Genomic DNA, 14732 nt, shown 5'->3' on the forward strand with positions numbered 1-14732 from the left:
CTTTTTAAATTAAGCATGGTTCTTAGGTTAACATGGCCTTCTTTAATAAAAAAATTAACTTGATGTTGAATTTTGATTAATAAACTTTGAGTAATTACTTTTATAAACAATGGAGGTAACTCATGTTGGAGATGAATCAAGGCTAGGATTATTTTGCAAACTTTACATTAGCCTTGCTTGAGTATACAAAGTTTGGTGAACAAATAAATAAAAAAATAGAAAACTAAATTAATATATAATAATACTATTAATAAAATAAAAAAAAATAAAAATAAATAAATAATAAATAAAAATTTAGGCTGCCCAACGTTTTGCGCTGGTAGAGCCATTGTTTGTTTCCATTTTTGTTTCTTTATCAAATGAACAGGTACAAAAATAAGTGTGGGGGAGATCTCTCAAGCACAACTAATACACATTCAAGATCTCCTACAACCATGTTGCACAACACTTAATGTTCCAACTTGTAGAAGGATGAAATAGATGACTCCAGAGAGGATTGGTGAAAGCCCTAGTTTGGTTTTGGATAAGTGATGAAACCTTTGCACTAACCTTTGTCATGAGTTGTGACATGAGCTAGGTTGGTGCAATCCAAGTAAGGAGCATGGTGGCACTCAAATGGTGATGTTGATCACATGAAATAATGAAGATGGCCACATGTGATGTTGATCAAGTGCTCAACTTAAAAAAGAAGAAAGAGAAAAACAAAACCCTATGGAGATCAAGACAAAGGTATAAATAAAGGTTTTGTTTCTATGATCAAGACACTATAGAGAGTGTGATCATATTTAGGGTAGATGGCTGTACTATTAAGAGGGGTTCTTAACTAGACAATTCGGTCATCTAGTACCACTAGGTGTTGGACTTCATGCATTGCATTTACGCCTAGTGCACATCGGAGAGCAAGCGAATATATTTATTGAAAATGTTTTGAGAAATGCTAACTTGGCTCTAACATGTTTTGAGAAAACACTTTGAGAGTTAGCATCGCTTGCGGGGAGTAGCTTGAGTTGCCGAGGATCGAATTGCGAAAAAGTTTGCAACTTGGTGAGCTTGTAGAGGTGCTTTGGTGGCACCGTCACCCCCTGTCCGATGGCACCGCCACCCCTATGGTGGTGCCCACCTGGGCTCGGCAGAGAAGCAACCGGTGGGGTGGTCACCGGACGTGGCTATGTGCACCGCCACTAGCACGGCGGTGGCACCGCCACTAGCACGGTAGTGGCACCGCCATGGGCTGTTCGGTGGCACTGCCACTTTTTACCCAAGGCTAGGGTTCTAGACTTGGATGCAGGGGGTCACCACCATGGTGATGGTGGTGCACTGCCCTAATTATCCAGAGAGCAGGGAAAACAAGGGGCTCAGCAGGGTGGTCACCACCACCCCTATGGCAGTGCCACCGCCACCCTGTCCGGTGCCCCAATGGCTAGTTTATAGCCATTGAAATTTGACCATTGGGTAGGTCACCGCCATATCCAGTGCTAGGCACCGCCCTATCTGGTGACCTCATAGACAACAGCTCCAAAGGGGTAACGACTCTATTTGCTTGTGTGGCTATAAATAGAGGGTGTGGATAGCCTTGGCCACTCTCTTGGCACCTCTTACACTTATGCACACCCTTTGGAAGCTGATCAACATACTCCACTTACTTGTTCATTTGATTTCATCATCTTGAGTGAGATTTGAGTGCCTCTAGTGCATTGCATTGAGTTGCATCATCTTGTGGCACTAGGTGGAAGCTTTGGGCTGGTTGTGAGCTTGTTACTCTTGGTGTTTGTCGACACCTAGATGGCCCAGTGATTGAAGGATCATAGAGCGGAGTTGGTGATTGTCTTTGTCCTCGATCAGTTGCTTGTGAGGGGTCTTGTGCCTTCCCCGGTGGAGCGCCAAAGGCAACTCTAGTACATTGCTCATGTCATTGAGCTACCTCACTTGTGGGTAGGTTCTTGTGGTGTCCAATTGTGTGGACGAGGTTCATGCAACACCTCTTAGCAGCCGAACCGCCAAGTGTTGATCGACACAACAGGGACTAGCGTGCCGGCAAGCACGTGAACCTCGGGAGAAAAATCTTGTGTCTCTTGTGTGCTTGAATTTATCCTAGTGATTGGTTGTCTAATCATTGTAATTGGTTCATCCCTTGACACAGCGGTATAATCACCTTACTCACTCCATTACTTTTCTGCAAACTAGTTGTAGCAAGCTATTTAGTGTAGCTAGAATTGAGAGCTTGCATTGTAGCTTAAGTTCATCTAGAGGAACTCTTTAGTGTAGCCTTGTTGAAAGCTCTTAGCAAGTAGCGACTTAGCTCTTGTGTGTGCCTAGTAATTTTAGCAACTAGAATTGTTGGGATAGGTGGCTTGCAACCCTTGTAGAGCTAGAGCAAAATTACATTACATCGTTTGTCATACTAATAAATTGCTCTAGTGATCTTGTAGATTTTAAAATAGGCTATTCACCCCCCTCTAGCCATGTTAGGACCTTTCAAGTGGTATTGGAGCCATGTTCACCGTTTGATTGAAGGCTTAACAACCCCGGTGTCAAATTATGGCTCAAGTTGTGTTCAACCATGTGGGGGGGGGGCAAACCACTGTTCTTTGATGGCACATGCTATGATTATTGGAAGAGAAAGATGAAGATGTATCTTGGTTCAATCAATAATCAAGTGTGGGATGTAACCAAAAGTGATTATGTGATTCATGATCCTACCAATCTCACCAACCAAGACAAGGCAAACAAGCAATGCAACACAATGGCTCTCAACACCATCTACAATGCCATTGATTCCAAGGTGTTTGAGCAAATCAAGGATTGTGAGAAAGTTAGTGAGGTGTGGAAGAGATTGGAGGAAACCTATGAGGGCACACTGGTGGTGAAGAGTGCCAAGTTGTACATTCTCAAGGACAAGTTGGCATGCTTCAAGATAAAGGATGATGAGAGTATTTTGGAGATGTTCCATCGATTGTAGGTGATTGTCAATGATTTGAAGGCTTTGGGTGAGAAGATCAATGATGATGACGTCTCTCATCGGTTCTTGATGTGCTTACTTCCAAGATTTGAGATGTTGAAATTGCTCATCATAGGAGGAGGATTGAAGGAGCTTACCCCTAACCAAGTACTAGGTGATGTCATGACACAAGAGACATACTGTATGGAAAGGGAGGGGGTTTATAAGGATGAGAAAAGGAAGATGAAGACAATAAGAAGAGTGTAGCATTTAAGGCTAGCTCATCATCCAAGAATAAGGGCAAGTCTAAGAAGCAAGAGTCAAGTGATGATGAAGATCCTAGTGACATTGATGATGAGGCTATGGTTCTCTTTGTGCGTAAGATGGGAAAATTCATGAAGAAGAAGGGCTATGGTGCAAGAAAGAGAAGAGATCACAACAAGGAGTATGTGAGAAGATGCTACAAGTGCAGAAGCCCCAAGCACATTGTAGCGGATTATCTCTACAATAGTGACAATAATGAGGATGAGAAGAAGAAGCATAAGAAGGAGAAGGAAAAGAAGGAGGAGAAGGAGAAGAAGATGACCTTCCAAAAGAATAAGAAAGGTGGAGGCTATGTGGTGACATGGGATAGTGATGGCTCTTCGGATAGTGATGACTCTAGTGATGATGACAAGAAATCCATCAAGAAAGCACTAGCAAGCATCGCCATCAACAACAAGCCCTCCATCTTCGACACTCCATCGACATGCCTCATGGCAAAGTTAACCAAGGTAAAATATGATGTGAGTGATGATTGTAGGAGTGATGATGATGAGGAGTACACCAAGGAGGAGCTCTTGGACATGTGTGAGCAAGTACACACTTGCTTTGAGATGAAGAGAAAAGAGTGCAAAGAATTGCGCAAGAAGATCAAATCTCTTGAGCAATCCTTTGATGAGCTCAATGCTTCTCATGAGAGTCTAAGGGAAGACCATGAGATGCTTGGTAAAACTCACTCTAAGCTTAAAAAGGCTCACTCCTCTCTCCTTGAGCCATCAAGAAGGTGGAAGCCAAGAAGGAGCAAGTGATTGTGTCATGCGATGTGGTGTGATATTCTTAATGAATCATTTTATAAGCCCATTGTTGTTGCTCCCACTAACCCTTCTTGTAGCACTTCCACTTCTACTTCACCTTTGAGTGATAGTTTTAGTTGTGAAGCCTCACTAATGGTGGAAAATGAGACCCTCAAGAAGGAGGTGAATGAGCTCACTCATGCCTTAGGCAATGCCTATGGTGGAGATGCCCGCTTGATAAAGTGCTTGGGGAGCCAAAGGTTTTCTCTCAACAAAGAGAGATTAGGCTATACCCCGAAGAAAGGTAAGGTAGCTTTTGTCACTCCCAAAGCTAGCTTTGTAAAGGGCAATGGTCAGTTTTGCAAAGGTGCCAGCAAGTTGGGCATATAGAGCAATATTGCAAGACTAACAAGAACAAGCAACCTAATATATCCTCAATTAGATTTGATTCTTGTTACATGCTTTTTAAGGGTGCTAATGGTGTAAAGGCTAAGTTCATTAGTACACCAATTGTGGGCTCAAAGAAGAAAGCCATTTGGGTACCAAAGACCTTAGTGACTAACCTTCAAGGACCCAAGCAAGTTTGGGTACCTAAAAAGAATTGATCTTCTTTTGTAGGTCAATTACAAAACCAGAGGAAGGCATTGGGTGCTTGATAGTGGGTGCACACAACACATGACTGGTGATTCAAGAATGTCCAATTCAATCAACACAAATAAGAACAATGGAATTGATAGTATCACATTTGGTGATAATGGCAAAGGCAATGATGAGTACAGGCCCGATCTTCCGAGAGGTAGCCGGTAAGTTTGATTTGTGGAGATCTCGACGTTGGCGATCCGGCTTCAAATCAGACATGATTCGAACCCTGCAACCATTACACCACTGCTCCGTTGGTTATCAACCAAGCACAACTTGATTGACCTCGCCAAGAAGGCTTTTCCTGCAAGCAAATCGAAGAGCACAAGCAAGAAGGTAAAACACGCAATATGAAATTGCAAATATGAATGACGCGAATATCAATAAAGGATTCAAGAACTCGGTTCCAAAGGACTAATCGACACAATGGAGGAGATTAAGAACGGGGGCCCTGGATCACTGTAAAAGGATTTGTCACCACAATTACAATGAACGATTCAGTTCCTCGATGGAAAACTAAACTCTAAACAAAACCCAATTGTGTAGCAATGGTGGCGGCTATGTTTATAGTCTAAGACTCGACCTAGGGTTGGGGACGGCCAGGGGTTGGGCGCCCACAACTTGGGCTTAAGGCCCGACACGATACATGGCCAAGTTGGCCCAAATAGGTGAGGCAACACCTTGCCATGGTCACACAGAATGATTCACGGACCTTCTAGAGCTGGGACCAGATCCAAAACGACGGCGTCGTTGTCCCCTTTCCAACGCATCCAAGAACGGCCCGTTTTGATGTCGTATGAGGAAGTTAAGACCGAAACAGTGACGACGTGTCTGCTGAATCCGAGGGCGACGTGGCAGCTGAGTTAGGAACGAATTGGAACTTGGGGAAGACCATGGCGTCGGTGTGTCTAGCGTGGTGATGTCCTCATCAGGCAAGGTCAAAGGTCTTGGTAAGATTGCAATATCCAATGACTTGAGCATTTCCAATGTGCTACTAGTAGAGAGCTTGAACTTCAACCTATTGTCTGTAGCTCAATTGTGTGATCTTGATTTCAAGTGCATATTTGGTGTGGATGATGTAGAGATCATAAGTGTAGATGGCTCTAACTTGATATTGAAAGGATTTAGATATGAGAATCTATACTTGGTTGATTTCAATGCTAGAGAAGCTCAATTGTCAACATGTTTGCTCACAAAGTCTAGCATGGTTGATTATGGCATAGAAGGCTTGGTCATGTTGGAATGAAATAATTGAACAAGTTGATTAAGTATGATCTAATTAGAGGCTTGAAAGATGTCACATTTGAGAAGGATAAGCTTTGTAGTGCATGTCAAGCCAAAAAGCAAGTTGGTAAAACACATCCTAAGAAGAGCATGATAAGCACATCTAAGGCATTTGAATTGTTACACATGGACTTGTTTGGACCAACCACATACACTAGCATTGGTGGAAACAAATATGGATTTGTAATTGTGGATGATTTCACTAGATATACATGGGTGGTCTTTCTTGTTGACAAGAGTGATGTGTTTGCAACCTTCAAGACATTCATCAAGAGAATTCACAATGGGTTTGAAACAACCATCAAGAAAGTGAGAAGTGACAATGGAAGTGATTTCAAGAACATAAGAGTTGATGATTTGTGTGATGAGTTTGGAATTAGGCATCAATTCTTGGCCAAGTACACTCCATAATCAAATGGCCTAGTTGTGAGGAAGAATAGAACTTTGATTGACATGGCAAGATCAATGTTGAGTGAGTATAATGTGAGTCATTCATTTTGGGACAAAACAATCAACAAGGCTTGCTACTATAGTGTTGGCCCCTCAATTTTAGAGTCCTAAGTGCATCCGTATTTGCGCCAGGATCACGCACAAATACGCACAAATTCATAGGAATGGTACATAGGTATATGATAAAAGGTTCCGAACTTTATTGATATCTAGAAATAAGGTCCTACAACAGTGGCCTAGAGGGCACGGTCATTGGTTACTTATCTAAGGGGAGACTACGGCCATGAAATGACATTATTGGTGGTCTCTAGAGCGGGATTATTATACATCGAAGCGGTGTCCTATTCCATAGGCAACTTGAGCATGGTCGAAACCCTAGCCTTGATGTCATACTCCTATGAATGTATCTCCTACGGGAATCCTAGTCCTCGTGGTACTTTTCCTCATTGAAGTCATAGTCTTCTTCCATGCCGAGGTCTATTTGTCAACAATGGGTGAGTACATACATACTCAGCAAGCCCTAACCATAGGGTGGAAATAGAAGTGTAGTGGTGATTATAATTAAAGGTTGGGTCCTAGCAGAGTATTACCATTCCCACTAGTACCCGGATTAGCATCGATTCCTTTACCAGTTTCATTACACATAAAAGTAAAACTAATCATAGTATCCCATCCTAGCATTTGCCCATTCCAAGGATGTGGCTATTCGAATAGGTTTAGGTGACTCAGCAGAGGTGCATAAATTTCCCCACATGATAGGTGCAACCTCATCCATGATCAGTGGATGAAATAGACCTAACGAGATCTCATGCCCAAATGTACATGACCTTAGATGTCCATATAACTCTACTACCGCTTCTTAGGGGTTGGAAACATAAAAAACTAGGAAGATACCAAATCCCCCAACATGATGATACCAAATCATCACAAAAGAAAACATGGCTCGAACATGGCCAAGAAAACCAAGGGCTCAAACGCAGACAAAAACCAAAAGCTTAATGTGGAAGATCACATAGCATCCACTCCAATTGGACCATAGAAGAAAACCTATCCCCGTGTTGGCTCCTAATATTCCGCTGCCTACACCGGCCTCCTAGTAGAAATTATACTTCTATCTAATGGAGTGTGAGATCAAGCCTACCCATATAGACATGTGGCTATACATTATAACTCACTAGCCGAGAGGGACTACGAACCGGTCCTTATGTGACCGAGGCGAGTATCTCCCACAAGAATCCTCTCTAGGCATCCCTGCCATGGTAAACCACCTCCATAGTTTACCACCACTTGCCCCATGTTAGGGTTTAGTTTTAGGTTTAACAATTTTAAGTTCCATTATTATCCCTAAATCTATTCATGGTGTAGAGCTCATAAAATAACAAGATAACCATTTATCTTAGTTCAACAATAATCATATCACCTTGATCGAGCTCATATTCTAGGGTAATAATCTTATAGTCATGTTTTAGCATTTTAGTGGTTTAAAGCAAGATGGTAGGGAGGGGCGCTAGGACTTGCCTTCGTTGTTGTCACCTTCTAGCATGTCTATGAAATTTAGGTCCTCGTCCTCCTAACGATTATTATCGTTTGTTGGGCATATCGATCGAAATAAGACTACTGCTAACCACAAAAGAAAGGGCAAAAACAAACATAGAACTATATGGTGGCACTAGGTGCAAATGATAGGGTTGGATTTTAGATGAATTTTAGAGGTGGTTTCATGCGAAAAGGAGTTAGGGTTTAAAAGTTACATATTTTAGAAGTTTATCCTATAGTTATTTAACTAGGTAGAATTTTATATGCATTTTCCAGTGCATGAAAATATGTGCAAACTATATAATTAAATTCCCTAATGCATCTAGTTTATTTACAAATTTCTAGGAATTTTTCTAAACCAGGAAGATGTATTTTTAACTCTCTGTGTACATTAGCCGGGTGTACCCAACATTTTCTAAAGCGTACCCTGCACTGTGTGTGTGGTGTGTGTGTGGATGATAGGTGGGCCACCCTACCTACATCAGCAGTGATGGTGGCATCGGTGTTATGGCCATGGGCCCATGTGTTAGTGAAAGAGAGAGAGAGAGACGGATGGGGCTGACGGTAACGGCATCGCCGTTCCATGCCTGGCCCACATGTCAGAGACAGAGATGGGGAGAGAGGGAACGATGGTGGGCGAGGGTGACCACTGCATCATTAGAATAGGGGAGGGAAGACCTGGCTTGCTGGAGTTGGCCATGCTGGTGGTGTCGGTCCTAGGTGGTGGCGTGTAATTGGTGTACGGTGCTCTCGGGGCACGCTGTGGCCGACGACTGTCTGTGGTAGCGGTGGTGGCTCCCCAGAGAGGTCGCGGCGGCGCTGTGCAGTGAACTCAGCCCTAGAGGCCCTATCCTAAACAACTAACTCCTTGTACATGTGTGTGAGCGAGGAGTGTAGTGGTGGTGGTGTTGTGCCCTGGGGTGGCCTTGCTGGTGATGGCCGATGGCTATGGCGGCTCGATGGAGCAGGGCGCTCGATGGTAGCACAACATAGAGAGAAACATGACCAACTTACTAGCAATGGAGATAGAGGTAGTGCTCTAGAACTCACTGGTCACTCCAATCGGCCAATGTCGTAGCTAGGGAGGAGAAAAGAGGAGGCGACACCTATGGCGCCGATGAACTCCCGATTTGGGGGAAAATGGAAGAAGGTGGAAAGGAGGGGAAAGGGGAAGCGGAGGGGGGGGGGAGATGGTGTGTTCCTGCCCTCAGTGGAGTGGATGGTGGAGGGGGCGGGGCGAGAGCATCACCGTCCGACCTATTTATAGGCCGGCTAGGTTGGTGTCCCAGCGGCAAAATATTTTCCCTGGCTGTGCTTATCCACCACGTGCTCTCGTGGTTGACCTCATCGGGTCATGTCATCATAGCTGTAGCTTGCCCATGTGCATGTCAAAGTGCCTTATTGGCTACTCCAGTGGCTCAGCGCGGAGGCGACCTTGGCGTCAACGTTGATGAGCTCATAGTGAGGGAGCAGAGGGGAGAGAAGAAAGGAGGGCACCATGGGGTCCTGAGGTCTCGTTGTGTCACCGTTGACCCTCGCTGGCATTGGGTTGGCGCTGGTGGGCATTGACACGCGGTGTTGTGCCGTGTATGGCTGCTAGCCGCGAGAAGGATGAAGGAGCTGACGAGCGGGGCCCAGGCATCAATGAGATAGAGGGGGAGAAGGGCATGGGCAAGGCTGGGCCGGTGAAGGGCTACGGCTGCTATTGCGCCAGTTGGGCCAGCCCATGGAGGGAGAGAAGGAGAAGGGGGAGGAGTGGAGTGGGCTGTTGTGGGCCAAAAGGGGAGAGGGGGAGGAAATGAGCCCATGGGGCTTTATCTATTTCTATTCCCTTTTTCTTTTTTCCCAGCTTAAGTATGCATATGTTTAAATGGTTTTAAATTCAAATTTGAATGCATGAGTACGCAAAAGTGTACCACCATGAGTTCAACAAGTCAAGCAAACATTCACACACGAAGTTTCACATATCAAGTTTTGTTTCCCATGTTAATTTGTTTTGTAAATATTATCTATGTTGGTTATATATTCTAGTTCCTATGCAAAGTTTTAAAAAGTTCAAATTTTTAGTGATTTTTAAATTAGGTCAAAATTTTAGGGTGTTACATATAGCAACTGACTTTATTGTCACCCATTGAAGGAAAAGACACCTTATGAGCTCTTGAATGATAGAAAGCCCAATATTGCATATTTTTGGGTTTTTGGTTGCAAATGCTACATATTGAAGAAAGGCACTAGATTGAGCAAGTTTGAGAAGAAATGTGATGAAGGTTTCTAGTTACTCAACTACTAGTAAGGCTTATAGAGTTTGGAATTTGGCTAGTGGTACTCTTGAGGAGGTTCATGATGTGGAATTTGATGAAACCAATGGTTCCCAAGAGGAAGATGAGAATCTAAATGATGTGAGAGGCACTCAATTGATCAATGCAATGAAGAACATGGACATTGGTGACATAAGACCTAGAGAGGTGATTGATGTTGAAGATGACAAGAATCAAGTGGTCTCTAATTCAAATGTGCAAGCTAGTGGTTCTCATGATCAAGGTCAAGCTAGTGCAAGTGATGACAAAGTGCAAGATCAACAATAAGTGGCTAGTTCATCATCTCAACCAAGTGATCAATCAAATGCAAGCAATCAAGTGCAAGTTCTCCACCCAACAAATGTTGCAAGAGATCATCCATTGGACTATTATTGGTGATATCTCTAGAGGTGTGCAAACAAGATCAAGATTGGCATCATTTTATGAACATTTCTCATTTGTGTCATCCATTGAACCTAAGAAGATAGATGAAGCATTGTTGGATGTTGATTGGGTGAATGCTATGCATGAAGAGCTAAACAACTTCATAAGAAATCAAGTATGGGAGTTAGTTGAGAGGTCTAAGGATTATAATGCGATTGGAACCAAATGGGTCTTTCGGAACAAGCATGGTCAAGATAGGATAGTTGTAAGGAAGAAAGCAAGATTAGTGGCTCAAGGTTACACTCAAGTTGAAGGTCTTGACTTTGGAGAAACATATGCCCCTATTGCAAGATTGGAAGCATTTCGGATCTTGTTAGCCTATGCTTGTGCCCACAACATCAAGTTGTACCAAATTGATGTGAAGAGTGCATTTCTCAATGGGTACATCAATGAGCTTATATATGTTGAGCATTCTCCTAGTTTTGAAGATGAGAAGAAACCCAACCATGTCTACAAGTTAAGAAAGACTTTGTATGGATTGAAGCAAGCACCTAAAGCATGGTATGAGCGATTGAGGGATTTCCTACTCTAAGGGATTCATAATGGGTAAGGTTGACACCACTCTCTTCACCAAGAAGATTGGCAAAGACTTGTTTATGTTGCAAATCTATGTTGATGACATTATATTTGGATTAACCAATCAAGACTTTTGTGAGGAGTTTGGAAAGATGATGGCAAGTGAGTTTGAGATGTCCATGATTGGAGAGCTTAGTTACTTCCTTGGTATTCAAATCAAACAAATAAAGAATAGCACATTTATGAGTCAAGGCAAGTACATCAAAGATATGCTCAAGAAGTTTGGAATGGATGATGCTAAAGCTATTAGTACACCAATGGGGACAAATGGAAACTTAGATAGTGATGCTAGTGGCAACATAGTGGATCAAAAGATGTATCGGTCTATGATGGGAAGCCTACTCTATGTGACCGCAACAAGGCCGGATGTGATGTTTAGTGTATGCATGTGTACAATATTTCAAGCCTCACCAAGAGAAAGCCATTTGAAGGCAACTGTTGGTGCTTCTTAGCGTAACCAGAAAAGTCCACAAGCGCATGGAAGTACCATTGTAGCACTTCACCCGATGGTATTCAGGGTATCATATTTTTATGAGGAATGGAGGTGTAAGTAGTCTTTTAGCTAGTTTGCCCAGTAGAACAAGAACAAGGATAACTTAGGTAGTAAGGTTCTTCTTAAGATTAGGGAGACTAAGAAGAGGTAATGTTGCTACTACAGACTTGCTTCAGGCACTGGTGAACGCTTTGTCTGCCAAGCATAGCTAGCATATAGCTCTATGCCGTATCCAAACATGGGGGATTACGAAGGATGGATAGGGCTATCACCACCTACCACCTACCCCTCAACCAGAGGATATGAGGGAAACAAAGGTGATTTCTAGCTTAGATACCATGTCTACGCTATCAATCACTACTCTAGCATTAGCCAAGAACTTTTGTCTTTATCTGGAGTCCTCTAATAGAGTATTCGCCCTAGGGACGAACGATGAACTTGCAAGTTTGTAATGAACAAAGATAACTTTCTTAAGAACTCGTAATCAAAAGATGAACATGAACGTCTTACTCCAAGTAGCAAGATGATCGTAGAGGTACAAGTGTAGAGGAGGAAGCCAACAAGTCTGATACTCCATCCACCTGATGTACAAGGCTTGCCGAGTTCAAGAAGTAGAGGGAACCACTACTCCTCTATTCCTCTTACTCTTTCCTCACTCACTCCCTAACTAGTCTAGCTAGAAGCTAATGGAATGTGTGTAGCCCTTCTTCTTCTTCTCCAAAATGTGTATGACCCTCTCAAATGTGAAGAGGGGCCTCCTTTTATAGCTTGAGGATGGTCGGTTTGCTCAGGTATTTTAGGAAACACCGCATGCAACTACCTCCCCATGCATTGAATACACTGCTAGAGAAAGGTGGGGCTAGGTGGAGCTAGGGGCAGTGCGACCGCACCCAGGGTGCGGCCGCACCCTAGGCTACGCGCCTAGCCACCGCCTTCAGCGTGTGGGCTCTTGGCTGGGCCTGTTCTTCTCCTATGTTGGTGCTCAGCCCTGATGTGGAGTATGAATGGGCTTTTTGCTTGTGTTTTGCTTGAATACGCCTTCTTAGTTGCGCATTTTGGTGTGTTTTCATGTATTACTCTACAAAACATGTATATACCAAAACTCATGGAAAGTGTGAGTTGTAAACCCTAATTCTAAGTTTTGGCATTCATATTTGTTTTATTTTGTTTAAATGTTGTTGGTAGAAATATGAGTTAAGCACCGCCAACAAGCCCCCCCCCACACTTAGTCCTTTGCTCGTCCTCGAGTAAAGTTCTAAGGACTAAGTGGGTTCATCTCCTTGATTTTGAAAATCTGCATACAAGTTATTCCAAGATTCACCTAAACCTGTGAACTTCCAAGTGTCTACCAAAATATCTTGGGTAATTGAAAAACGGAATAGATTGGATTCAAATCTTCTCACTCTATCCCTGCTTAGAAACTTGGGTTTTTGTATGATTTTAAAAACATAAAAATAGCTTTTGTTCCTTGAACGATTCCCTCGGGTCACTCAAATTTGTAAGTGGTTCCTCACCAAGGCATATCTTGAAATTTTGCCTTCTCTTTTGATCACCCTACTTCTAAAAAGCTTATATGGAGCTTTAGGTAGGGATGAAAATTTGTGAGGCACTCTTACCTTGCATTTGTTGTAAAGTCAAATCCTAGACCTCACTAGAGAGAAGTGTCATACTCTTAGATCAAAATAGTGCGGGTGTGTGGTATTTTTGGTGGAAATATACTCCTCTATTTTGGTATGATCTCTTTTTCTAGCTTTTCTTTTGAGACATGGCTAGATCATTTTTCTCTATGAGCCTTCATGTGCCCATATTTATATATATATTTTCAATGCTTCTAGGACCTTCATGTGTCCCTATTTTTTTCTATACTTTGGGACCTTCATGTGTCCCATTCTTTCTTTTTCTTTTAGGATACCCTTTTTTGTCTCTTTCTAAGATATATGCTTATAGAGATTATATTTTTAGAGCATGGAGTATTTATTTTGCTGGTGATGGAAAACATGTTTTATCGTATTCCCAGTGTAGGAATGGCTGTTTATTCATGGCGTGTATGTGAGTTTTGATCTTGGGAGAATAAAACATCTCTCAATAGGGGTCACAAGTCTTGACCAAACTCAACACAAAGTAAGAGGCATATATGGAAGGTTTTATCATGTAAGATCATATATGGCCTTGGTAGGTATTTGAATGTCATTCAAGGAGCATGCTATTTGAATTTTGTTTTGTAAAAAAAAATACCAAGTACTTTGCAAGAAATGAGCAAGTGTCATGTCATCCTACTATATCTCATTCGTCAATTACTTAGATAAAATGGGTTCCCTATTGATAAGTGTTCACAAGTTTCTTAGGAATGTTAGCAAGAAATAAAAAGTATGCAAACTTTTTAATCATAGGAAGACATAGAGATGGAACATTTTTGTTTTACTTTATTTTAAAGTTTATTTAGTTTTAAAGACTATTAAATATGGAGTTAGAAAGTGAGAGTTGTAGAAACCAAATTTGAATTTGACCGTCTTTTTGTGCAACTGAGTCGGAGGTGAGTGTGGTTCCTCCCCCACACTTGTTTTCTTTCCTATTTTTATTTTGACAATAAAAAGAATAAGAAAACAAGTGCAACAAATATTTCTAATAATAATAGCTTTATTCAATTATAAAATGATAGGCGCATTACATAACAAGATGATTGGAATAAAAAAACTTGAAATATAAAGATGCGCCTAATTTATTTTGGCGGGAGTGGTCTAGAGAGGTTCAACTAAAGCATCTACCAGTCCCGCTGCTTTAGCCACCTTAGCTAATTTCTAGTCGAGCTTGAAGCGCAAGCTGTTGATGTCATTGACCAGATCTCTAATCTTGAGGAGGTTTGTGGCTAAACTGTCATTAAGACCCCAGAGGAGATCTCATAGGCTATCATTCTTGGAGCTAAGAGAGGCGATGGAGGAACCCTTAGAAGGTGCATCCTCCTCGTCACTACCCTCATATTGCCCTACGGATCTTTTGATCAATGGAAGCTTTCTAAACCT

The sequence above is a fragment of the Miscanthus floridulus genome, chromosome 1 (genome assembly GCF_019320115.1).
Source record: "Miscanthus floridulus cultivar M001 chromosome 1, ASM1932011v1, whole genome shotgun sequence".
NCBI classification, from domain to species: domain Eukaryota; kingdom Viridiplantae; phylum Streptophyta; class Magnoliopsida; order Poales; family Poaceae; genus Miscanthus; species Miscanthus floridulus.